Source organism: Mesocricetus auratus, unplaced genomic scaffold (genome assembly GCF_017639785.1).
Source record: "Mesocricetus auratus isolate SY011 unplaced genomic scaffold, BCM_Maur_2.0 Super-Scaffold_100021, whole genome shotgun sequence".
In the NCBI taxonomy this organism is placed as follows: domain Eukaryota; kingdom Metazoa; phylum Chordata; class Mammalia; order Rodentia; family Cricetidae; genus Mesocricetus; species Mesocricetus auratus.
In genome coordinates this window covers 31,243,917-31,271,144 of record NW_024429202.1, presented here as the reverse complement: position 1 = coordinate 31,271,144, position 27,228 = coordinate 31,243,917, and the positions used below count along the sequence as shown (strand labels likewise).

The following is a 27,228-nucleotide window of genomic DNA, read 5'->3' as shown; positions in this document are numbered from 1 at the left end:
TGGGAAGGATGCTATTTCTGTAGCAGCATGAGAAGCAGGCATCTTTGGAAGAGCCAGGAGATCTGGTGAGGTAGAGACCCTTTGAGTCTCCCATTACTCTGAGTCCCAAGGTTCTAGCCCACATGGGACCAGGGTCCCTCGCTGACACTGGGACTCTTGAGGTATGAGGTGAAATCCCCAAGGGCCACGTGCTTTATCTTCTGAGGTCCTGCATTCAACAAAACCTGTATCCATTCATTATTTTGGAAATTCACCAATTCTCAGGTTCCCCCATTCATTGAGAAGCTGAGGAGTCCAGAAAAAAAAAAAAACAAGGAAGGCAGGATAAAGTCACTCAGTGGACATTCAGTTGGAGGTTGAGGGGCAAGAGAAATCTGGAACAAAGTGCAAATACGTATCACAACATCATCCACCATGCCCTTTAATGCAGTATTGATTCCCAGCCCTCATCTTGGGCCTCAAAATTCAACTCAAGTCCCAGCATTCTTTTAGCTCCCTCAAGCGCCTGGATGGCATCACCCTGAGTGCAGGTACTGTGCCTTGCTTATGGCCACAGCTACCATTTATCTAGGTGCAGGCAGCTGGCGGTTTATCTTTAACTCTCTCACCCTGAAGGTGTGATGAGGCATCATTACCATATCCATCAGGTGGAGAGACTGAGAAGTAGGAAGGGGCTTCTCAAGACTTCACAGTGGGTGACCACTGGAAGTGGGATTTGAACCTGGACCTGTGTGCTTCTGCTTATGAGTAGGCATCTCGAAAATGCAGGTTCCTATGGTTCCCCTAACACAGAGGCCTGCAGAGGAGAGAATTTGCTGAAGAAAGTAACAAATGGCCCTGCCTGGCTCATGTTCTGCTCTGGAACTGAACGCAGCTGAGTAGTAACTCTTAAGGAAGAGAGCCTTGTTTGCCTCAGAAGTCCAGGATTATGAGGCCAGCCTCTGATTTATACACCCGAGGACCCTGGTGCCACATCAGAACAAGCTTGTGTGTTTCAGTCTCTCATAAGACCACTAATGCATCATGGGGAACATATTATATGGTTTCATTTAATCCCAGTGACCTCTCAAAGTCACTTTCTATGAATCCTGTCAACGCGGGACCTGGGGATCAGGTTTCAGCATGGCGTTGCATGCAGTGAAACACAGCAAATTGAGGTACAAATTCAGAAGGGTGTGCCTTCCAGTGTCTGACTCACAAGGACAGATGTGCACAATGCTGTTTACACCGTGCAGTCTGTAGCTCTGCTAACAACTGTTCTTGCTAAATGAGGTCTATGGACCAGGATGTGGGGTTTGTGCTAAAAGCCCCACCCTGAGCAAGGCTCGGGACTGCACTCAGGTCCTAAACTCCCAGTGCAGCTGTCTCCCAGCTCATAAAGGTTGTCTCCTAGCTTAAACCCGTGTGGTCTTCTCTGACAGGTACCACACAACACTGGCAAAAACTGTACGAGCGGAAGGAATTCTGCATCTGCTCTTCCTCTAGCCCAAACCTTCGGAGGTTCAGGCTCCAGAAGCCAAGATCATTCCCTCTTCTGCCTCTGCCTGTGAAGATCATGTGACTGGCAGAATCTGTTTTGAAAACACATCTCCAGATAAGAGCTAGGGAGGAATAGAGAAGGTTCACAAATGTGTGTGCACCCATATGCCAGCACCTCTGCCTGGACTCTCCATCAACCGTTTCTATGACATCTTGTTTCACCAGGGCCAGGCTGTGTTCAGCCACAGGGATCTCCTGTAAGCCCATTCTTCTGATGAATCTCCTTAATTCTATGCTCAGATGAGGGCTTCCTAATCCGTCCCTTCAGGCATCCCTTGGCTTTGTTTTCTCTGCTGCAGCCTTCTCTGAAATCATTCTACTCATCGGGTATCTTGCCCAGACAGGAAAAGTAGGTCAAGGATTAAAACAGAAGAAAGGGTCCAGAAGTATTACTCAGAGCTATTTTGAACTTGAGATTGTGAAACAGGAGAGTGTTTTGTGGGGATGGCCGCTTTCACTGATGACTTAGGAACAAACACTTGCCAATGCCTGAGCTTTCCACCCATTGAACATGTGATCCCACGGCTGCGTTTTGAAAGGATAACCCTGCCCTGCAAAAGCACAGCCTTGAAATCGAAATTCTGTACCAGCTAGGCCACTTTGGGCACCCACAGATGAATAAAAACAAGGGAACCCCGGGAACTCTGTGAGCGCAGTGGGAGGAATGGGTTTGATCAGCCAGGTGTCCAAGGCCTATGTGCTCCTCAGGGTGAAGTGAAGCTACTGAGCAGACATGTCCAGGCCCAGGGCGTCTCCGAATGTCTGAGCAGCCAGAGGAAGCATTCGGGCTCACTCTCTCCTGGCCCAGCTCTGCATCATGCTGAGAATCTTTGCTGCGGAAATGCATTATATATTTAGGGGAGTGAAGTGTGTAGAAGGCCTTGAACTAGGAGCTAACAGAGGGAGGAAGACAGTGAGAGGTTTGACCTGCCCCAGAGTCTGGGGGTGTGGAGGTGAGCCATGAGCTCAAATCCCAGTAGGAGGGGTGGGGAGCCACATGACAGGCAGCCGTGGGCCCTGGTCTTTTTCAGGAGAAATCACACTGGACATTTTCAGGCCAGGCTGTGATAGTGGTTTCAGACCCCACTGGTGTGGAGGCATTATCTCACGTACTCCTGCTTTTCTCTTTCACAGGGGAAGAAGGGAGAGAAGGAGGAAGCAAGGCTAGCATTGAACTCCTGGGAGGTTTCTTGGAAAGCAGCTGGTTTGGCTCCCATTTTAACCCAACTACCAGGTGCTCCTGTTGGACGTAAGACTGCAGTTGGACCATCCCTGTGCCTGGTCGATAAAGTGTTCCTACTTTTCCTGAAAACACAATGCAAAACAATTTCCACAAGGGAAGCTTTCAACACTTACGCGTGCTGTGACTCTGACCTCATAATTAGGCTCCATGGCTATACATATGACAAATGATTGTGCCTAAAATATGCAAGGAACTCAAACTAAAGGCCCAAACACCAGGAAAATAAATGTTCCAATTCAATGATGGACTATAGAACCTAACAGAGTTCTTCAAAGATTAGATACAAATGGCTAAGAAACCTCTTTTAGATGTTCAACATCCTTAGCCATCGCTCTGAGACATCATCTTACCCCAGTCACAAGGGCTAAGACCAAGAAAACAAATGACAGCAAAGGCTGACACAGGGGTTCGAATGGGGAACCACTTATTATTCACTGTTGGTGGAAGTGCAAACTGATGCAGTCACCATGGAAATCAGTGTGGAGATTTCTCAAAAAGCTGCAAGTCAATCTACCACACGATGCTATACCCTCCTGGGCATATACCCAAAGGACTCTATACCCTACTACAGAGATACTTGCTCACCATTGCTGCTCTGCTCGTAATAGCTAGGAGATGGAAACAGCCTAGATGCCTGTCAATGACAGGATAACGAAAACGTGGCGCGTAGGCATAACGGAATTTTAGCCAGCTGTAAAGAAAAATGAGATTATGAAATCTGAAGGTAGACAGATAGAACTGAAAAAAATCATTCTGAGTGAAATAATCTGGGTCAAGAAAGACATGCTGCACGTTCTCTTTCCTATGTGGATGCTGTCTTTGAATCTTTAGGTCTGCGTGTTTAACTTGGCGCACCTATAGAAGCCGGGAAACTAAGAAAGGGCCATTGACGTTATTTTAATGGAGGAGGATAGTAGAACCTAGGTGGTATGATGGGGAAAGGGGAGTAGTGGGGCAGGATGTTTTAAGTGGGGAGGAGGATACATGGAGGCCATGGCAGGAGTGAGTATAGGAAAGGATAACTAAAATTAAAGATCTTTGAAATATCCATATGTAAGCCTACTATTTTAGAAGCATATGTATATATGCGTCTGAGATCTCAAATATATATAATCTCAAAAGTCTAAAGGGAGTTACCCAATATGGAAGGATAATGCCTCTCCCACATGCCATAGACCATCAAATAGAAAGCCACTACTAGGTATAGGTTACTGTCTTAGTCAGTTAGGGTCTGTATTGCTGTGAAGAAGCACTACAGCCATGACAACTCTTATAAAGAAAAACATTTAGTTGGGACTGGTTTACAGGATCAGAGATTTAGTCCGTTATCACCATGGTGAGAAGCATGGCAACATGAAGGCAGTCATGGTGCTGGAGAAGGAGCTGAGAGTTCTATATGTGGATCGGTAGGCATCAAAGAACAGTGACACTGGGCCTGACTGGAGCATTTGAAACCCCAAAGCCCACCCCCAATGACAGACATCCTCCAGCAAGGCCACATCTACCCCATCAAGGTCACACACCTCCTAATATGCCATTTCTATGAGCCTATGGGGGGGCATTTCATTCAAACCACCACAGTTATCTACCTTTGAGTTGTCAGTCGAGGGGTTCACATAGATTCCCCTAGCAATAAATGTTATTGCCATTTCTCTTGGTTATATACCAGAACTTAATGGTAAGATCCTATTGCTGAAGATACCATACATTTGAATTATATAATATATATTCAAAAAATCAATCTGGTACAGACCTGGAAGCTTCTTCCCTATTGGCTAGATTTCATAATGCCTAGAAGATGCTGTGTGAACCCTGTGAACTACAATAGTGACTGGCCTGAGAAGATATGCCTATTATACAATAGTGCCCTGATAGTTACAGGAGTAATCAACCTCTTTCTGCTTGGATTTCATGCCTGCTTCACAAGATAGAACTTATGCCTGCTACTATAAACTGGGTTAAGAACCCTTGGCTGGGAAGATCATAGGCCCTAGGGGAGAACCTACAGACATTGTTTTGGTTATAGACATAGTATCAAACTGCCTTCTAAATACCTACCATTATATCCATAGATTAGTGTAGTCCTCCACCTTCATCAAGGAATCTTTTTACTGCAGTAGATGACCATTAATACAGACTCACAACCTGTGAGTATGGGGAGAGTAAAAGTCTAGAGTGTTTTCAGCCCTAAATGGAACATCTATATAACACTTCCTCCTCCCAAGACCCAGGTATAATTACAGGATAGGGATCAGAAAGACTGCAAAAGCCAGATATTGCGGGGGACTGCTTCATAATAGTGTTTTCCAGACTCGACAAAGCCATTGCGCATAACAACTCACATGGGCTGTGGTTATATTCATAAGACCAAAACAGCAAAAAATCCAGCCTGAGTTGGGGAAGGACCCACAAAGCTCCACCCATAGCTATTGTCAGATGATGGTTACTGGGGAAAGAAGAGTCAGTTTTCTTCAGGGATATGGCTGCCCATGTTCCAGTGGATGACTGCATGCCCATGCACATATGGCCGCACTGAACAGACCCAATGGGTTAAAAACAGAGTGCAGGCAGCTGTGAGCAGCACGACGTGGCTCTCACCTGTTGAGCCGCTTCACCAGTCCCCCGCATTTATTTTCTCTTTGTATGCATTGACTTTCACTCTGCTGGTTGCTCCCATTGATATCCAGACACTTTGAAAGTTTGGTAGTTTCATTCATCAGTTTCTTTCATTGGTGTCTTTGGTAGCATACTCAAGACAAGAAAGGTCAAATACTCTTAAGTTTTTCCTCATGTTTTCCTTGAGGACCTTTATAGATGTAAGTCTTACAGTGAGGCCACTGACCCATTTTCAGTTCATTTTCTAGGTGCTGCAATGTAAGGTTCAAACTCCATTCTTTTGCCTGTGTACATCCAGATTCCCCACTATCGTAGGCTAAGAAATTGTTCTTTTCCTATTGTGTGGTCTAGGCATCACTTTTGCAGACAATTAAACCATTGAGGCTACAATTTACTTCTGGATTTTATTATCTTTTAAAAAATAGTATCTTTAGTTTATTTTTTGAAAATTTCATATGTGCTTTTAATGTGTCTTGATCATATCCATCCCCTAATTTCCCTTCCGAATGCCTCCATTACACATTCCCCTCAATATCATGTCTTGCACTTATTTATTTATCTGTTGCTTGCTTGTTTATTTATTTTTAACTTTCTGAAATCAATTAGTATTGTTCATGGGATGAGTTGGGAGAACAGGAGTGAATGTGAACGAAATGCATTGTAGGAAATTCTCAGAGAAGTAATAAAAATAGTTTTAAGAGAGATCATGAAGTTGGGAATGAGAAATGGTGAGGGACATGGGAGGGGGTGAAAAGGAGGGAATGGGGTCAGGGTTTGATCCAAACGTTATATTTGTGTTCAACAGTCTCCAACAGCAAAAGTAGAAAGAAGAAAGCTAAGCTTCAGAGAAGGAATAACGTGGTAAAAGTGAAACACTAATCCTTAGTTGTTCATCATTTTGAACAGTTAAAGTACATGAAAACTCATGCACTATTAAAGCAAAAGTGTTCCTTAGTGCTGGGTGGGGGGTGGCTCATACCTGTGATCCCAGAAGTCAGGAGGCAGGAGCAGAAGAACTACTATGAGTTCTGGACCAGCCTGGGCTGTGTAGCAAGCTCTGGGCAAGCTGAGCTACAGAAAAAGACCATGTCTTGGGAAGAGGGGAGGAAGAACCTTGAACTGATGGAACTCACCTTCAGCGTCATCTGGGGAATGGAGAAAAAGATGCAGATAATCATGTGAACTGTTCTAACAGCCCACCACTCTCTCTAAATAACCTAGACATACCACTTCATCTCCCTCTAAAAGAGCCTTTGAGAAAGGGCTCTGCTGCAATGGCTGTAAAGTCTTCCAGTCGCATGAAACAGAATGCTGCTCCATTTGGGGTGACCTAGCTAAAACGAATGTGCTCTCAATAGAACCCACCAAATAAACTTGTAAGAACACTTATTATTTTTCCCTCTTAGCATTTGCCGGGTAGACTTCAGGGAGATGCTCTGGATAGCCAACATTTCTTAAAATTGCTGTCCAGGGGAAACTGAATTGGTAATTTCTTTCTCTCTGAACAAATGTTCCTATAATAGGCAGTGACCTTTAAAATCATCTCCGAGATGAATCCTTTCTAAAAGTAGCTGTCGCATTCCTTAGGCATTTGCATTTAACTGACTGGTGAAATGAGAAGCTTGACAGTTCAGTGGGGAAGACAAGCAGAGCCTGGAGTCATCTGTGATGACGAAGTGGCAGGTCCAGCGGAAGAGGGTGGATAGAGTGATGCGGATGCTGGGAACAAGAGGACAGCCAGGAGGACTAAAGGCTCAGAAAGGACGCCTGTGGCTGACACCGGGGGAGGAAAGAACACAGGAGTTGGTTGCCAGGGTGCTCCTCCCCTGGTTGTTTTATACACTAGAGATTCCTGCATTTCTCCCATGGTAGCCTTAAGTAGATAAAACATCTAAATCTCAAAACTGGTTCAGTCTGACCTCTACACTCATCACTCAGCACCGCCCTAGCCCACAGTCTTTCCATGTGCTAACCCAGTGGAAACTTTGCAGCATTCATTGCATGTGACTCTTCCACAGCCTTTGGCATGGCGAGCTGCTGTCCCCTTGTAGCATTTTCTTTCTTGCTTCCGTGGTCCTGACTCAGCACATCTGCATTCTGTCCCTCCTCTGTCACCAGCAACCCCCCACTATGATGCAATATTGGTGCACTGTGTCCTGAGAGGTTCAGGCCACCACCCTTCCTCACCTCTTAGACTCCGAACTGATTGCACTACGAAGAAGTTTCAAGGCATTGGGGAGGACAGAAAGGGGGTTCCTCCACGCTAAGAAAAATCTATCATTCAGAACCAAGGAAAGCCATCCTACCCTTCAGATTGAACCAGTAGTGACCGACAGCATCCCCAGTAGCTCCAGAGAAACCCTGCAGACCAAACACTCTGAAAGTCCATCTGTCGTCCACACCAGAGCCTAGGAAAGCAAGGCAAGTCACAGACTAAACCTAAACAGAGTCTCATTTTTGTTTCTGTGATAAAATGAGACCTAAACCAACTTGGGGAGAAAGTGTTTATTTTGGCTTACAGGTTGACAGTCTATCATCCAAGGGAAGCCAAGGCAGGAGTTCAAGGCAGGGACCTGGAGACAGGAAACTAAGCAGAGAGGAATGATGCTTATTGACTTGTTTACAGGTCCAGCTACCTTTCTTACACAGCCCAGACCCACAAGCCTAGGGATGGTACCACCTACAGTAGGCTGAGCTCTCATAACAATTACATCAACTGGATACAAGCTAAAGTCATCTGAAAGGAGGGAACCTCAATTAAGAAAATGCCCCCCATAAGATCAGGGTGTTAGCCTGTAGGGCATTTTCTTAATTGGCAATTGATGGGGGAGGGCCCAACCCATTGTGGGTGGTGCCATCCCTGAGCTGGTAGTCCTGGGTTCTATAAGTGAGCAAGCTGAGCAAGTCATGGGGAGCAGGTCAGTAAGCAGCACCCCCCCCCATGGGCTTTGCTTCAGCTTTGTCACCATGCTCCTGTCCTGTTTGAGTTCCTGTCCTGACTTCCTCCAGTGATGGACTGTGATGTGGAAGTGTTAGCCGAATTAACCCTTTCCTCCCCAACTTGCTTTTACTCATGGTGTTTCACCACAGTAATAGAAACCCAAACTAAGAAACCTGAAATCGGGAAATTTTTCCCACAGTCATGCCAGCGTGTTAATTTTATGGAGGCAGCCCCTGGATTGAGGTTCCTGGGTGTGTCAAGTTGACAGCTGAAGCTAGCTAAGACACAGAGTATCTGGCTGCTAATAGGAAAGATGTGTATAGTCTCCTAACATACAGGTAAGATGTAAAATGTCCACATACAGTTTTTAAAGGCCCATGACAAGTAATAAATTTCAACTCAAATGAGCAAAGATAAGCAAGTGTTACCAGTCAGCATCAAGGTAAATAAATATCAGGATTGTTAAGGACTTTAGTCACCATTAAAATGCTTCAGTGATCAATTATGTATTCTTTTGAAATGACTAAATAATGAAAATCTGAAGAAAGAAAGAAAAACTATATTATATATAAAAGTAGCCAAGTCTTACAACACAGGACTGCGGCCTCAACCACTCTGGAGACTAAGGCTAACATCACAAACTCAAGTCTTTCCTGGGGAACTTGGAAAGAACTTGTCTCAGAATAAAACAAAATTTTAAAAGGCTTGGGGATACATCTCGGGAGTAGAGTGCTTGCTTAGTATGAATGAAACCCTAGGTCCAATTTCTAAGCCCCCTCCTGCTCCCACTTACAAAAAAATTGGACCAAGTGAAAACATGAAAATACAGATCTGAACAATAGAACAGCAGAGTAGTCAACAAAACTTATTCTATGGGCTCAATAGGAGAGTGGCAATGACATATTACAGTACCGGAAGTAACATTTATAAAAACTATAAAGAGACAGACTCAGAAAGACTAGATAAGTCAAGATGGAATTCTAAAATTGCTCATAACTTTTGGAGTTCCAGCTGGGAAGGAGAAAGGAGGTAGGGCTGAAGGAGCATGTGATGATACAATGCCTGAAAATGTTTAAATTTGGCTAAAGGCACAAACCCTCAAATCCAAGAAGCTGTAAAAGTGCCAAACAGTATAAACCCAAATCACTCCATACCCAATGCATTATAATTTTAACTCCTGAGAAATAAAGTTAAATAAAAAATATCTTGATGTCAGTGAAAGAAAAATAACACCATACAGAGAAACAGATGAGAGTGGGTTTCTCATAGAAGAAATCAAGGAGACTGGGAATTGGTTTCTTATAGATGAACTCAAGGATGCTGAGAGTGGGCTTCTCATAGATGAAGTTAGGGTGACCTGAAGAAAGTCACAAGGCACTTATGTGCAAGAACCACAGATTCTGTATCGCGCAATGTTCCCTATCAAGAGTGAAAGGGAAATATTTAAATGTATTTTCTCAAATAAAGAAAAACTGAATCTTCTGCTACCAATCTACATCCCTTAGGAATGGAAAGGCTGGCTAAAGGAAGATCTTCAGACAGTAAATGAAGAAAGAAGGAATGTTAGAGTGTGAGGGAGGAATAAGGAATCCTGGGAAACATAAAGATCTGCATCCAAATGCCAGAGAATATTCTTGTTCAGGGGTTCTACAGATAGTATTTGATGATGGAAACAAATGCAGCACTATCAGACAACCCAACACGGTGACATTTGAAAGCGAGAAGGGAAGAGGAATGTCCAAGGAACACATGTTCCCATGCTCCAGTTAAAATCAAAACACATATTAGTTCTGTAATTGTCACTCCTGTACTTAAAGTAACCACTCCAAACAGTATAAAAGGGTATTCAAAAAGACTCAAATAACGGTCAAGACGGAACGCTAAACTTGCTCAAGTAACCACCAAGAAGTCAATAAATGTGTAACATAAACAGCAGTAAAAGAATCAGACAGAAACTAGACTATAAAATGGCACACTGAGTGCCAAATACTAGTAGTCACATGAAATTTAAGTGGTGATACTAGGATTGGAGGTAAACTAAAATTTTAAAAGTAACTCAGCAACATGCTACTTGCCACATGCACACGCACTCACACACAGAAAGAATAAAGGAATGAAAATTCCTCCCAAACTTCTACGACATAGAGAAACTGGAAATTTAACAAGCACACACACATACTCACACACAGATAGAATAAAGGAATGAAAATTCCTCCCAAACTTCTACGACATAGAGAAACTGGAAATTTAACAAGCACACACACATACTCACACACAGATAGAATAAAGGAATGAAAATTCCTCCCAAACTTCTACGACATAGAGAAACTGGAAATTTAACAAGCACACACACATACTCACACACAGATAGAATAAAGGAATGAAAATTCCTCCCAAACTTCTACGACATAGAGAAACTGGAAATTTAACAAGCACACACACATACTCACACACAGATAGAATAAAGGAATGAAAATTCCTCCCAAACTTCTACGACATAGAGAAACTGGAAATTTAACAAGCACACACATACTCACACACAGAAAGAATAAAGGAATGAAAATTCCTCCCAAACTTCTACGACATAGAGAAACTGGAAATTTAACAAGCACACACACATACTCACACACAGATAGAATAAAGGAATGAAAATTCCTCCCAAACTTCTACGACATAGAGAAACTGGAAATTTAACAAGCACACACACATACTCACACACAGATAGAATAAAGGAATGAAAATTCCTCCCAAACTTCTACGACATAGAGAAACTGGAAATTTAAAAAATTATAAGAAAATAAGTCATGCAAACCATGCACTCACATATACTATCTTATGAGCACACTGTCTGAAGAAATAGCTTTAGAACAAAGGAAATTACTGCTAGTAAATGCAGAAATTGCATAATTCACCAAGTGAACTAGCAATACTAAATGCCAATGCACCAAAGAATCATGTTTTAAAATATGTGCCGCAAAAATTGAAGAGCCAATGACATAAACAGACAATTTCATAGCTGTGGTGAAGCTTTTAATGATAGAATCATGGAAAAGAAAATTAGCAAGGGTATAGAAGATCTGAACAACAAATCTGAAAAACAGCAAAACTGACATGATCATAACTAGAGTATTCCAGAGCATTCTGCCAAACACATGAAAACATACTTTTCTGGATCCCATGGAATATGCATCAAAACAGATCGCTCATTTTATGAACCATAAAGTGAATCTTTAAAAGTCTGAAAGAATTGTTACTGCCGACTGAAATCTCCAACCATAACAGAATCCAACAAGAAACCAACAACATAAAACAACTGGAAAATAACATTCTGCAGCTCATCTTCTGAAGCCAGCATTTTCCTAGTATGAAAACCAAGAAAGGAACTACAAGAACATCACAGGCCAGCAACTCTCAGGAAAACAGCTTTGTAAATTCTCCACAAGACTGTCACAAAATCCACCCCACAATGTAAAAGAATGATTGCACATAAAGCAAGCGGGTTTTCCTCCAGACATGCAAGGCTGGTTCAATAGTCAAAACAGTCATTCAGCTGGGCAGTGGTGGCGCACGCCTTTAATCCCAGCACTAGGGAGGCAGAGGCAGGCAGATATCTGTGAGTTCGAGGCCAGCCTGGTATACAGAGGGAGTTTGAGTTCAGCCAGAGCAGTTATACAGAGAAATCTGTCTCAAAAAAAAAAGCAAAAAAAAACAAAAAAACGACAACAACAGAAAAACAGCCATTCAAAAACCAAACATAGAAATATTACATAGTTCCATTGACTCTGATGGATGCTAAAAGGAATTTGACAAAAATCCAACACCATCCATAATAAAGATACCAACACATCAGGAATGGAGAAAATTCACTCAGCTTGAGTAAAGACTATTTATAGAAGCAAAAATCACAATGAGCATCTCACTTAATGGGGAAATATTGAATGCTTCATTCAGCTCTAAAGTCAGGACCAAAGAAACATCCATTCTTACCACTATTATTTAACACAGTACAGGGAAAACTGGAAAAGAAAGGGCATCTAAGTTACAAGTAAAAGAAATTATACTACATTTACAAGTGGTATCTTTATCTCCACAGAAGTTTCCCACACCTTTGATAAAACTTCTAGAACTTAGAAGGGAATTCAGCAATGGCACAGGTCACAATTAACAGAAAATGTATTTCTACGTACTAACAACAAAAATGTGCAAATGGAAATAAAATGTAAAACCACTCCTAATCATTCTAAAGAAAATGGAGAACCTAGATGTACGCTTACCAAAACATGCACAGGGTATCTACACTGAAAAGTATAAAATATTGATGAAAGGTATTTTATAATGCTTTTACATTCATTTTATATATGAGTGTTTTGCCCACATGTATATACACATATGCACCACGCATGTGCCTGGTTCCTGTGGAGGTCAGAAGAGGGTGTTGGATTCCCTAGAACTGGAACTAAGGACTGTCACAAGCCACCATGTGAGAACTGAGTACTGAACCTAGGTCCTCTGCAAGACCAGCCAGTGCCCTTAACCACTAAGCAGCCTTCTCCTGCCCTGAAAAGAAATTTCTGAAAGCCCCACGTAAATGTTCAAGCTGTGCTTTTTGGCTGGAAAACATGATATAATAAACATGCTAGTTCCCCCACAACTTAACCAGTAAATTCAAAAGCAATTACTGTCAAAATCTCAGCAGGGCTTTTTATAAGCATATACAACCTTAGTTTTAAATGTATATAGTAAAACATAGATCCTAGTATGACAAAGAATAAAGTGTGAGGACTCACTCTACCCATTATAAAAGCTTAAAGATAGCTACAGTGCTTGAGAGAATATTGTCCTGACAGAAGGCTAGGCCATAGATCATGGAACAATAATAAACTCAGGAATAGAGTCACACAAACCTACCCATCCACCTGACTTTAACAAAGTATAAAAAGAAGTCAGTAGAGGAAAGATTGATTTGCCACCAACAATGCTGGACCAACTGAGCCTCTAACACAGTGGTTCTCAACCTTCCTAATGTTGTTACCCTTTAATACAGCTCCTCATGTTATAGTGACTCCCCAACCATAAAATTATTTTGTTGCTGCTTCATAGCTGTAATTTTGCTACTGTTATGAAACATAATGCAAAAATCTGTGTTTTCTTAATAGTTTTAGGTGACCCCTGTGAAAAGGTCACTCAACCTCCAAAGGGGTCAGAACCCACAGCTTGAGAACTGCTGCTCTAACAGGTCAGAAAAAGGAAAAAAAAACCCCTATAAACTATAACCTACCCTTCACACTTCATATCCAGGTTCAAAATGTGTCACGGACTTAAAATGTAATATGAAAGAAAAAAAAGCCTTTGTACAAAAATTGTAGAATAAAAAAAACTCATTAGTTAGACTACGAGGGCTGGTTAGTTTTCTGCCCATCACCAAACCCCTGAGATAAACAACTTACCGGAAGGAAAGATTTGTCTGGAGTCAGACTTCCAGAGATTTCAGGCCAGGGCTGGTTGGTTCCATTGTTCTGAGGCCTGGTAGAGTAGTGTGGCAGGGAGCACATGACAGAGTACGTTCGTTCATCTCATGGTACCTTGGCAGAGAGGGACAGAGGCAGGGGGAAAGAGAGAAGCGGGGTGCAGGGAGCGGGGAGTGGAGGGAGAGTTAAACTTCATTGTCGGCTTCACTGACTTCACCTGTGTGCGAATCTGGACGTTTCTGCAACACTGTAACTAAGGAATGTGAGTAACACCATCCGTGGCTGGGGTCCAGATCTGAACGAAAAACCAAAGTGAGCTGAGCTTCATCGTTCTTCTCCCTCGGCTTCCTGACTGCAGCTGCCACGTGACCTGCCGCCTCCTGCTTCTGCTGCCATGCCTAAACTCGGAGGTATAATAAATGTGTCCTCCCCAAGCTGTTTTTGCTGGGTATTTTGTCGTAATGATGATGAGAAAAGTAAGAGAGAGACCCACCATCCTTTTGTCCCCTAAGACATGCCAACAATGACCTAACTTCTTCCCCCTGGACCACACTCAGAAGGTTCTACTCCCTCCCAATGGCGTCACAGGCTCGAGACCAGGTCTTTAACTCACGAGCCTTTCTTTGGGAGATGATTTAGGTCTAAACCATAATACCATGTAAAGAGCTTTTAGGGTTGATGCCAAAAGCACTGTTTACAGTAGCAAAAAAAAAACCAATAAGTCTGATTTTATCTAAAGTAAAAATCTTACTCTGTAAAAGCTCATCCTAAGAGGATTAAAAAAAAGTTACAGACAGGGAGAAAATATTTGCAAATTACATGTTCAACAAAGGATTAGTATCTATAATACATACATATATATATGCATATACATACACACATATAAAACTTGACAGCAACAACAAAAAAAGGACAATTAGGAAAGGACAGATATATACAGGTGGTAAGTGAGCAGGAGGGAGGTAGTCTACGAAACAGCCACGGGCAAAGCTTGAATTAAAACTTCCAGCAATGATTTAAGCTGACATCTTTGACAACACCAAAAGCTGGCCGGGGTGAGGGGGAAGTGGCTCACTATCGGGTTGCTCAAGGAAGAGCAAGGTGGCGCAGCCATCGTGGAGAATGGCATAGCAGTAGGTCGTAAGGCTGAGCACGCAGCTACCATGAGTCTGCAGCTACGAGCTCACCTTTCAGCCTGGAGAGGTGCACATTAGTGTTTACACGGAAACCTGCAGGAACAAGTGTATTTAGAGCAGTTTTGTTTGCCACAGCCCCCAGCAGGATGTCCTTCAACAGGTTCAACAAACTGTTGTGTTCCTGCCACATCCCACCGAATGATGTCAGTGTGGGAACAAGCTACCTGAGCCCAAGACTTCGATGGACCTCCATGCCACACTAAGTGAAGGAAAACAACTACAGATGGTTACAGACCCTGTGATGTCTGTCACAAAATGTCCTCGGGATGGCACTACACTAGAAATGGAGGACAAAGGGGCAGATTTAGGACGGATGTTCAAAGCGGAAGGGAGGCGAGTATAGCTACAGAAGGATAACGTGAGAGCAAAGACAGCCTTCCAAAGCAAGTCAGAATCTAGAGTGTGGTGGTCTTGACCCTCCTGGAGGGCTGAAGATGAGAGAGGATGCATACCCAAACAAAGGAGTTTGGCTTCCAGTGGGCTGTATGATGCCACCATCCTGGATGTAACGGTTTGGGTTTGCCTCTGACTGTCAGTAGGAAGTTCAGGAAGAGTGTACAGGAATCACAGTTCCACAGAGCTAATGCTTACTCATGGTGAGGACTAGGACATCTTCCTCCTTCTCCATGACACATGCAACCACCCTTTCCCAGCTAAGCCTGAGCTTTGCCCACTGTGGCTGAGAAAGTAGACACGAAAGATTAGTGGGGCTTTCGTAAAGTTCATGCAAGAGCTTCTGTTATTTTTGTGTTTACATTTTCCAATGACAATTTTCTATGTGTCAACGTTGGAGTATTCTCTCTATACATGCTCTGCATTGCGTGCGCGCGCATACACACACACACACACACACACACACACACACACACATGCACACCTGCAGCGTTGCTGCACTATTGCTATGGTACCACAGAAGTCTCAAATGATAGTTCTCATGGCAACCGTCAGAGCCACTTCTCGTAAGTACTTGTAAAATCTCTGGGCGTGATTTGTATTCTGATCCAACTCCTGCCAGGGAGCCCTTCCTCCTTGTGTTTTTCTTTTAGGTTATTATCAGACATGCTGTGGTCGTAGTTTGACAAATGATCAATGTTATTTTGTCTGAAAAGTCCCTACACAGGGCCAACCTACAACTCTAGATGAGAAATAAACGCGTTCAATTCAGTTCAACAGATGATGAGCATTTTCTGTATACAAGCGTTTTAAATGAGTTTCTAGAGAAACAAAGATGAATAGCTCATGGCTGCTGCTCTCTGGCAGATGACAATGGCACTTAGAGTCTTCGTGCCAATGCTGAAGCAAAAGTCGACTTCGGCGTATACCATTAGTCACTGCTGAAATGGTATTCTAGGAGTATGGAGGAGACTTTTCGGCCAGGAGACACCCTAGTGGAGACATAGGAGGTTTATTGAAAGAGCTATGGGTACAATTGCTAAGATCATGCTGAGCATGCCAGCAATCCAGTCTAAATCCTGCCTTCACCATTTGCCAGCAAGTGATATTGGGCCAGGTCCTCATCTTAAGGATCAGGAAAATATTGTCAACCACTAAGTGACCTACTTTGCACAAAGCCTGGCGCGTAGTACCTTGTGAATGTTGAGTAACTATTATTTGAATCGGCATAACATTTTTTAAAAGTTAAATAAACCATGAGGTCTCTTACTGAGCCATCTTCAATCTCTTGGGTGTGTGAGGTAACTATTTAGAAGGATCTTTATAAGTCTGGAACTTTCTTGGACCGTTTTCTGTCAATATAATAAAATACCAGAGACTGAGCACTGTATAAAGCAAAAGGATTATTTAGTACTGAAGGAGCTAGAGTTCTAGAACATGACGTCGGTATCATGGCTGTAGTGAGGCGGTCACAATGATGGGAAATTATGAGAAGGTAATGAACAGCCAGATGGAAGAGAGATTCTGGGGAGATGCAAGGCTTCCTTACAATCACATTTTCTCGAAATAACCAACCAAGTCCCTTGATGCCCTCTTTAATATCCTCTGAGGTTGGTACTCCAAGGCCTAATTACCTTCTCTGCCCTGCCTCCTCAAGGTTCTGCAACCTCAACACTGTCACTCTGAAGACCAAGCAACCAACACATGAACCACTGGGGACAAACCATGCCCTGGTGACCTTATACGAGAGACTACAGGAAACCACCATAGGTACCTCTAGGTCATTATAATGCCTTCCACTGATGCTGAGGGCAGATTTCATTTACACCGTGATTGGCCAAGTACTTAAGTGACATGTGCTGAGCACACTAATAACCTCAGTTGACTGCACCATATTCATCTCTGTAACCAGACCATGGCCATACTCTGTGTACACGACAGAAAAGTCCTCGTATAGAACAATATTCCCCCTGCCTCTAATGAATCCCACCCCGCCCCTGTCCTGGGAAAAGACCTCCAAGAGTCCATCAATATCACAGCCCCTCCGTGTACCCTCATACTCTGATGACTACTGTTCCCTAGGGTGTTTCTTTTTTTATCATTTTTTATTTTAATTTTAAATAGCTTGTTTTACATGTCAATCCCAGTTCCCTCTCCCTCCCCTCCTCCCGCACTCCCCTCCCCCCCCCAGCCTCCCACCCTATTGCCAATTCCTTCCACATAGGGGATATCTAGAGTCTGTCATTTCACTCCGGGTAGGGTCCAGGCACTCCCCTAAGAGTCCAGGCTGAGAGAGCATCCCCTAGGGTGTTTCTTATCTCCTGCAGTTTCCCCCATTTCCTATGAGGTTCCTGTGGGGTTCCAGGAGGCAGAGAGATTGCATATTATACCTCAAAGCATCTTTTCCTGCTTGATTGACCTGAGTCAACTCTATGATGCAGAAATGTGCCCTCCATAGTCCTGTGGTTTAGACAGGTTCTTAGATACAAACCAGCTTTGTTCCCAGGAGCCCAAGCTTTGAAGCTTGGTAGAATGTGTTATGTTTGGCTCTGGTGTCCATCACTTGCTCTTTACATGGAGAACCTTTGGGTAAGAAACAAATCATAGCTTAACATGGTGGAAAACGTTTAAACTTGTAAATTTGAACTCCTGGGTCATTTTGTAAACATAGTGATAGTGAAATGTCTTGTTTCTCATAGGAAATAATGAAGTAGACCTGGAGTGCCAGTGACACTTTCTGGACTAATGCCACCTTCCAGGAAACCTGGATAGCAGTAGGGTGTAGGGTCTGGGCCTCTGCTCAATCCGCCCATCCCTGCTGGCTGTGGGAGGTAGCTGTAAGTAAAGCAAGTACCATTCTGAGTAAATCAGGATTCGTTTTTGTAGTTGGAAACCTAGACAGAGGGGAGGTCATGTAAGTAACAGGCAGAAGAGAAGGGTACCATACAGATTTATAAGAAACCTGCCAAAAACGCACAGGTCTGAGGATGAGGAGTGAATCAGGGGGCCAGGACTGCCCAGAGTGAGGACCGGAGCACAGGGTGGGTCATCTCTGGTTCTCCCAGAAGGTAACAGTATGAATCTGTCCTTAGGGTCAGGCAAGTCAGAGCCAAGTCAGTTGTGACATTTGGGGCTCTCATTTCTGAGCCAATATTGTATGGGAAGAGAGCCCAGAGTCCCGTCCTACCCCTAAGCCATTCTGCCACTATCCCAGGACTGGGTTTCCCACAGCACCAGATGGAGACCTGGAGGAAATGTTCGAAGGCACAGTCATAGTTTATAGGCAGCAGCTACCTTCCCACTTAGTCAAAGTCCCCAGATCTACCATCTTGAATTCTGATCAAAAAGCAGCTCAGGAACATGGGGGTAGAAATTCCTGACAACCTTAGCATGGGAGAGTGAATCCCCTTGTCTAAGAAGATCTGGGGCCAGGTGCCTCCAACCTTCCTTGGCTTTCTGTTGGTGACACCACACAAAAGACAATTGTCTTCTGAGCAACTGAGTTCTCTAGCTTCAGGGGACACTGCCAATCTTCCCACTCTGTCCTGAAAAAAAAAGAAAGAAAGAAATCCTCCAAACTGTTTACATGATTCTAGTCCTAACCCCATTCTGGATCCTTCACATTTGTTCTGTTAGAAAAACAAATCCAACCTCCTGGCATTGGACAAGCATTAGCTGGATAAAGAAGCTATTCTCCCCCACCCTCTCATTGCCCAGGCAAAGGCCTTGTTTGAACTGAAGGGCTCCGTAGTGACCAGGATGGCATTAGGTCCTGCAGGACAGACTCCTGGAGCAGTTGAGTGGCAAGAAGACTAAGGAGCCAATGTGAGGGAGCATGGAAGCCTCTGCCTGTGTACCTGCCAGGGCAGGAGTAAGACAACAGCTGTCCTTGGGGCCTGGGGAATAAATATTAATGTCACCACGTGGCTCCAGAGCCTATCCCCAGGCCCCTGCATTCAGCCTCGACACAGGAAAACTGTACAAAGCCACAGGCTGGGAAGCCTCACTCCAGAAAGCATGGGGAGAAAAAAGAGACAGAAAGGTTGGATCCGCTGTGAGGTGATCAGATCATGTAAGCTCCACCCTGCCCTGAAGCTTCGGGGTGGCAGATGGCAGTGGATGGAACCATCCACCTAAGGGTGCCGGGGGCTGGGTGTTTAGGACCCTGCCTGGGACTCAAGGGGGGCAACTCCTTCCCTGAGCCTCCAAGTTTCTTCACTGCCCTGCACAGCTATGTTTCCCATGATCCCTCTTGTTCTCTGCTAAGTTCCCAAGTCATGTGCATATAGCCTACAGCCACTAAAGGAAAGCTGTCTCACATCTGAGCTCCTCAGTGCCCTGGATGCATCGACTTTGCGCTGCTTCTAAGTCACAGTTGCCCTCAGTTGCAGTACACAGATGTCCACAGCTGCAGTTCACAGAGAGACTCTCCTGGCCTGTCTCACCCTCTGCCCGAATCTTCACCTAGAGTTAGTTTACTCTCATTTGGAGGAACTCTCTTGCTCCCCAGAATGCAGGTTCTTCATATCTGGCTCCTCTTCCAGGGACTCTACCAGCACTGCCCTAGCTCTGGAAGGGCTGGCCCTTGCTGGCATCAGACCAACTCCCTTTGTACACGGGTTTGCACAGGTGACCCACTGACCTACTTTCCATGCTGCCTGGCATAACTCAGCATCTTTGCAAGGGAAGCACCCTCCTCGTCGGATCTGTGATCTTTAGATTGGGTGACGGGAAACATGAGGGTGATGGCCCAGAACATGAGAACACAGTACATGAAGGTATAAACAGTGGTCAGACTGGCTCTCTTTAATTACACCAGCATCACTCACTGTGAGAAGTATGACGGATTTATCTTTATTTCTCCAAGCTTGCAGCTCTTCCTTTTTTCACACAGGCCCATGAAGTTCACTTGCCCTTATTTTGTTTTTATAATTAAAGAAAAACTAACTGGTTCATTGACCCTGAGACTTTCAACTTGGCAGAGATTGAAAGTGTGTGTGTGTGTGTGTGTGTGTGTGTGTGTGTGTGTGTGTGTGTTATTTGGTTTTCATTCACAGGGTTAGGATATCTGGATTGAATGGGTCTTCAAACTGAATGAAGTTTCCAGAATGTCTTCAATCATCCTCACAAAACAGAGCCTGAAATTGCCCAGGAAGGGGAAAAAAATGCCAGTTGACAAAACAACAATACACACAAAACCAAATCGACGTGGCAGTCCCCGGCAAAGTCCCGGCTGCGCACATTCTTTATACCTTCACAGAGGGCTGCATTGTGGAATCGCTTTATACCTTCACAGAGGGCTGCATTGTGGAATCGCTTTCTCCTGCTGGATGAATGGGTCTGGAGGAAGGAGACAACTACCAGGAAGGAATGTGACACAAGAGCTGAGAGCATTGGCCTGAGAGGCTGGAATGCACTAAGACGTCAGGGAGGAAGGAGAGAGGGAAGGCCCTATCTGCAGAAGCGAGGCACTGCTGAGGGGCTGACAGGAAGCAAGGCTAGCGCATTGGTGTCCTCTCTTGCAATAGTTACTTTGCCGTCGCTGTGATAAACTACTCTAACAAAAGCAAGTTAGAGGAGAAAGGGGTTACAGTTCCAAAGGGATAGACAGAGTCCATCATGCTAAAAGCTGGCTGGTCACATTTCATCTGTCCACATGAAGCAATGAACAAGAACAGGAAGTCAGGCAGGACAGGAAAAAAAAGCAATTCTTGGAGCCTGATGGGTCAAGGACACCATGGGAAAGCTCACACAATCAACTAACGTGGGCTCGCAGAGACTGAACCGACAACCAGAGAGCCTGCATGAGACTGACCTAGGTCCTCTGCGGATATGTGACGGTTGTGTAGTTTGGTCCTGACAGTGGGAGCAGGAACCCATTTTTTTTTCCATTACTGACACCGATTAGGCAAGTTTGGGCTCACAGGTGGGGTCCAAGGACTTCACCTGGTGATAGCCTTCTTGCTGGTAAAGTCTCAACATGGTCTTCCCCCCTTGGATTAAATTTATGCCTTCCTAATATATTAATATATTAATAATCACACTTCACCTGAACTATTTTCCTAGCCTACTAATCCCACATTGGAAATTAAACTTCAACGTGGATTTTTGAGACAAGCCACAGTGCACACACATGCAAAGGCATACATAAGTACACACATACAATGTCCATCTCTTTCTTTGTGGTTAGTTATTGCACAGTGGTCCACAACACGGGTTACCCATAATTTATTTAACTCTTTCCTCACTGATAAAAAAAATTGAGTTGACCTATTCTTATTAGTGGGACTAACAGACACAAGGGGATTTTAAGGAGGCTTGCTGGAGGAAGTATGGTACTGGGGATGGGCACTGAGGGTTAACTATCTCACCCCATTTCCTGTTCTTTCTCTTTGTATCACATGTACATATAAATGTGGTCAGTTGGCTTCTAGCATGATGGACTCCATCTCTTCCTCTGGAACAGCAAGTCAAAATAACCACCTAAGTCTATCCCTTGCTGTGCTAGATTAACAACACAACATCATCTTTCATGGATAATCGATACAGCTCTTCAAACTGCCCACTCTATCCTTCCATGCTTAAGCATCAAAACCACTCGCCGTCAAGAAAGCACCCACACATATATCACCTTGAAATGGAAAAGCAATTCAGACTCCCTATCCTTCTAAAAGTTCTCAATCAGTGGACTAGGGTGCCTATTTAAGCCAACTCAGAACATCCGCTATACCGATCCTCCAACCCCCAGCAAGGCAAAGAAACAGATATGTTTCTCCCAAACTTAGAAGAAACCAGCTGCGAGCCCAGAAGTAGCAAGGAGCTGTGAGCCAGAGCCACCACTGCTTCCTGATAGTCCTTGGGAGCCTCTGAACTTGTGCTCTCTTTGTCTGCTTCCAACTATGGGCCTAAGGAATTCTGACTTCCTCCAAGTAGTAGAAGGACCTTTTCTAACCCAAAGAGACATAAAACAGTACTTGCTTTGGTTTTAAAGATGAGATGACCATGATGATAAGGTCATTAAGAGTACCTGAGTCTTTAAGATGCAAAATAACATCTCTGAAAACTCTTAGTCAAGAAGATCCATGTCTCCCAGATCCTTCCCACAGCTGATGGAAATGGCAGCTGCGTGGTTTAGAGCTGTTCTCCAAGTCTTCTACAGGCTTCACAGGTTCCCACTCTCCAGGCAATAGGAAAAGGAGCCATGCTGTTTAGGGAGAACCAAGTTGTGTTCCATCCATGTAGAGTGGTGCTTCTGAACCTTCCTAATGCTGCAATCCATTAATACAGTCAGTCCCTCTGGCTGTGGTATCCCCCAACCATAGAATTGTTTCACTGCTACTTCATAACTGTAATTTTGCTACTGTTACAAATTGAAATATAACTATCTGATATGTGACCCCCCAAGGGGGTCTTGGCCTACAGGTTGAGAACCACTGAGATAGTGTCAAGTCACAGGTACACCTGGTTCTTGATGAACTGGCCATACCATAGGTCATTGTAGAAGGACACCCTGCCCAACCACTCCCTGGCCAGCTGTCCAGGTCTCTGACTATGACTGAGGTATGGGTGATATATGTTTCTCAAGTTCCAGGTCATGTATCTGTGAGTGATTTCTTGACAGTGATGTCTTTGGTGCTTAAGCATAATATATAGAGAGGGCAGTGAGATTGGAAAATCTGTATTGATTACCTGGGAAAGATAATGTTGCAGTGTGAATCCAGCACAGCAGGAGTTAACACATGGACTCAGACCAACCCAGCTAAGGAAGGACCCAAACTTCACTCTCATCATCTATGCTCTAGATGGAGTTTCTTAATTGTTTCATTCATCAGTTTTCTCAGTTGAAAAATGTCAGTAAGATGCTATGGTGTCGCCACCCCCCACCCCCCACCACACACACACACACACACACTCATATATTGAAACCAACTCCACAAGATGATACATCAGAAGGTAGGACTTTAAAAATGACTAGGTCACTGGGACGGGACAGAGCTCCATGAATGGGATTGGTGCCTTTATAAAGTGACTCAGAGGCATCCTTGGACCTATATAGCTAGCAAGAGTATAATTAGAAGGCCTTCTATGAACCAAGATACAGAATCTCACTAGATATCAGATCTGCTGTTGTTTTGGACTTTCCAGTTTCTAGAAGTAAGTTTCTAAAGCATAAATGAACAGTATATTCTTTATACTGGGCTGACTAATGCAGACAGCACCTCTCAGGGGAGGAAGTGACCAGCTCTTTTTCCTTCTCCATAAGTAGAATTATGGCCTGCAGGGTGCCATCTGTCCGTATTACACTCCCCAGACTCTCCTGCAGGGGATATGCAATTAGCCCTGAACGCAAGTGCAAATCACTTGTGTTATTCCCAGGCTACACTTTATTTTTTGGAGATTTATTCATGTTGTTTCTCGTATACTCGTGTTTGCCTGCATATATGTACATGTGCCACACGTGTGCTTAATACCTATGGGTGGCGAAAGAGGCTCTCACTCAGATCTGCTGGCATTGGAATAGCAGATAGTTGTGAACCTCCACACAGGTGCTGATTCTAACACAGGTCCTCCGGGAGTCTGTGCTCTTAACCACTGAGAGTCTCTCCAGGCTTTCCAGGCAGTACTTTAAACCATTTCCCCACTCATGCTCTCTATTTCTGATGGTTTGAGCAGAAGTGGCCAGCGAGAGTTGGAAGCCACGTGCAAACAACAGCAGAATAGCTACCAGCCTGACCATGTGGGCTTCCATACTGACTCTCAGATGGCCACTTAGAGAATGGAAATACACAATATAAAAGCACATGGAGTTTGGATTGTGTCCTTAGTTATGAAGGTTTTCGTGCTGACTAAAATAGTGCGCCCTGCATTGCAATTTCCCAAAGAGTAATTAGCATCTTGTGCCAACAAGAAGGGTAATTAGCAGGTGACTTTTCAGTTACCTAGAAATATAAATGTGAAGAAGATAGATGCAGCAGCCCTTTCCTAAACTTAATTATGGTATGTATTTGTGCTTTCTGCACTATGACAATGGCATTTTGGTTAAATGTGTCTTCAGAATGTTCTAGGTGTCTGTGACCACTGCAGAGCACACGGCCCTAACAACTGTCACTCAGGGATCCATGAGCTTCCCTGGTTGCCTGGATACAGAAGCAGGTGGGCTGGGAGGAGCCAGCCCCAGAGTTGTAGCAGGTGGATTTTAGAACAGTGGAGGTGCAACAAGCCTTTCATTTCAATCAGCACACAGCCTGTCCCTAGATTTACAGCCTGATGATCTATGTGGGGGTGGGGGGTGGGGTTCTTGGCTGTCAACTTTGATGAACATATAGTGCCCACAGAAGATCACTACAGTCATTTGTACTGATCCCTGGACAAGAATGAGCAACTCTTGAAATATTTCTAGCTCCCCTGGCTAGAAGTACTGAGTTCCCATTCTCCAGCTGCTGACTGATGTGAAACCAGAGGGCTTCTGGTTCTAGCTAAAGGAGAAAGGGTCCCACTATGCCAAGATCACCTGCTGTGGCTTGAGTCTAGAGACTACTCACATCATAGAAGCATCTCCAAATGTTGGTTCAGATAAAGGTCTCTGAGGGTTGCTTGACTCCCACTCTAACAGTGGGCCCCAGAACTCTATACCACCCTGTCACCTCTGTACCAAATCTAATGTCATTCTTAACATTGATGTTCTACATGTTTGATAAAGGACTAAGTATGTAGACAGCTGGCCAACAGAGGGGGTCCCTGGCCCAGGTCCTGGGGCCAGATATCTTCATTCTACAGTTCATAGGAAATATGACCTCTCTCTAGCTCCTTCTCTTTCTCCTACAAAGTAGAACTCTAAACAAATAGAGAGATAAGATGGGCAAAGTGCTTAGCATAGCGTCTTCCAAGCACGTGTTCAATAAATAGGATGATAGTCCCATCTGTCCTATCTATGCCAATCTGATTTTCATTGTTACGGCATGTGCCTGAGAGAAATGATATAAAAATATAGAAAGAATGATTTTGGTTTAAGGCTTCAGGGTTTGGAGACTAGAGCATGGCATAATACCATGTAAGGGACAGGAGTGGACAGCTACTCATCTCACGGTGTCCAGGAGGCAAAGTGAGAAACAAGGGACCAAGATCTCAAAGCTGCCTCCAACGGGACAAGCCCAATGACCTACAGACCTCCAACCAGGCCCTACCCACTCAGGGTTCTGCTAACTCCCAATAATTCCAAAGGTCAAACCTTCAGCATGTAGGCCTTTGGAGAACATTCTAAATCAAACCATATCACAGGATTCAGGACACTCAAGACAGCTTTGTAGAGTGTCAGTGTTAAGACTCACAAAGTCCATCCTACACTTACTCTGCCACTGACTGCACTCTGAGCCAGAGTGTAGCTTCCTTAGTAATTACAGTACCAATATACCTGTGATATGATATGTCCAGCCCTGGATTAGATGCCTCATTTGGGCTATTTCTTTCTAGAACTCCAGGATGCGGGTGTATCTGAAAGCAGGTACTGACCATTTCCATCCAGGAGTTTCCAGAATACAGAATGTTGTTGTTTGCTGCATCTCTGGGCGATGAAACATGAACCACAAAACTCAACAAAACCCACAGCCGACTGGGAGCAGAAAGGGAATAGGGAAAGCAGGCAGGAGTCACTTGCTTAAAAGGGAAAGCTTGAACATGCGTACAGAGTCCTTACACAGCCACATAACACATCACATAGTCACGCAACGCAGGACCCTTTGAGCTGTCTAAGTATCTGCCTGAATGCTGGTGTACTACCCTGCCAGTTGTCAAGGGGCAGGATCAACATAATGCCAGGATATCAACAGATGTGCCCTAACTCAGGGCAGCAATTTCACCTTCTTTAATAACAAAGTTAGACAATCGCCCTCTGCCAGGGTGGATCAGTTGTCACAGCATTCAGGACTTTGGGTCCTAAGAAGAACAAACCACCCTGGTCAAATGTATTGCCTGGCTTCATCTTTGTGTGTGTTTGTGTGTGTGTGTGTGTGTGTGTGTGTGTGTGTGTGTGTGTGTGTGTGTGAAGATGTACGTGCATGATGTGAGCTTTCAACGTTTACACAGGAAATCACAAAATTTGGGAGTTCGTTTCTCTCTGTAGGAAGAATGCGCTGGGGCTTAAAAGGTATGTGCATGGCTTAATGGGTAGGGAAGACATCGGTGCTGGCTTTAGCCTTGAATTGCAAGAAGCAATGAGAACAAAAATGTCCCGATAAGCACTTCAGCACAGACAAAAGTCAGAGTGCACGTGCTGTGGGCTGAAGGTCATGGTGCCTGCGTGAAGTGGCATAGGAGTGGATGACCGTGTGTTTCCTGTTGTTATAATAAATACTTGTACTCTTGATTTATGCAGATCAAAGCCTACACGGCTCAAGTCTTGGGGAAACTGGGAAGTCCAGCAGCATGGGACAAGTACCTGGAAAGGCCCTTCTTGCTGCATGGCAGCCTGGCAAGAAGCAAGGCACCGTGAGACAAAGCAGGTGTCGAGCTCAGGTCTCTCTTCCGTTCCTTTCATTGATGCCATTGTAGATGTCATGACTTCATCTCAGCCCAACCACCTCTCCAAACCCCATTTCTACACGGCATCACTGTGTGAATTTGGGGACTAAGTTTCTAACCATGACATTTTGGGGACATATTCCTGGAGCATGAAACACAGACAAGAACAGGGCAGGTAGAACCTTGGGGAAACAGAAGGTATACTCATGGGTCAAAGCACTATACCCGGTTACACCATTAGCAGCAAGCAATGGTGGTGGGTAGAAGGACAGGGCCCAAGCCCCCAGCTCCAGGAGCTGCCCTAGGATGTGGCTT

The 27,228-nt window shown here is 44.2% G+C and overlaps 1 long non-coding RNA gene across 1 annotated transcript; it reads right to left on the bottom strand.

Annotated features, from left to right (window-relative positions):
* Positions 1-182: 182 nt before the first annotated feature.
* Positions 183-4,924, bottom strand: LOC121133248. Its single transcript, XR_005870051.1, has 3 exons — positions 4,841-4,924; positions 3,368-3,473; positions 183-374 (listed from the first exon to the last, which is right to left on the bottom strand). It is a non-coding gene; the product is annotated as an uncharacterized LOC121133248 (long non-coding RNA).
* Between the last annotated feature and the right edge of the window lie 22,304 nt (positions 4,925-27,228).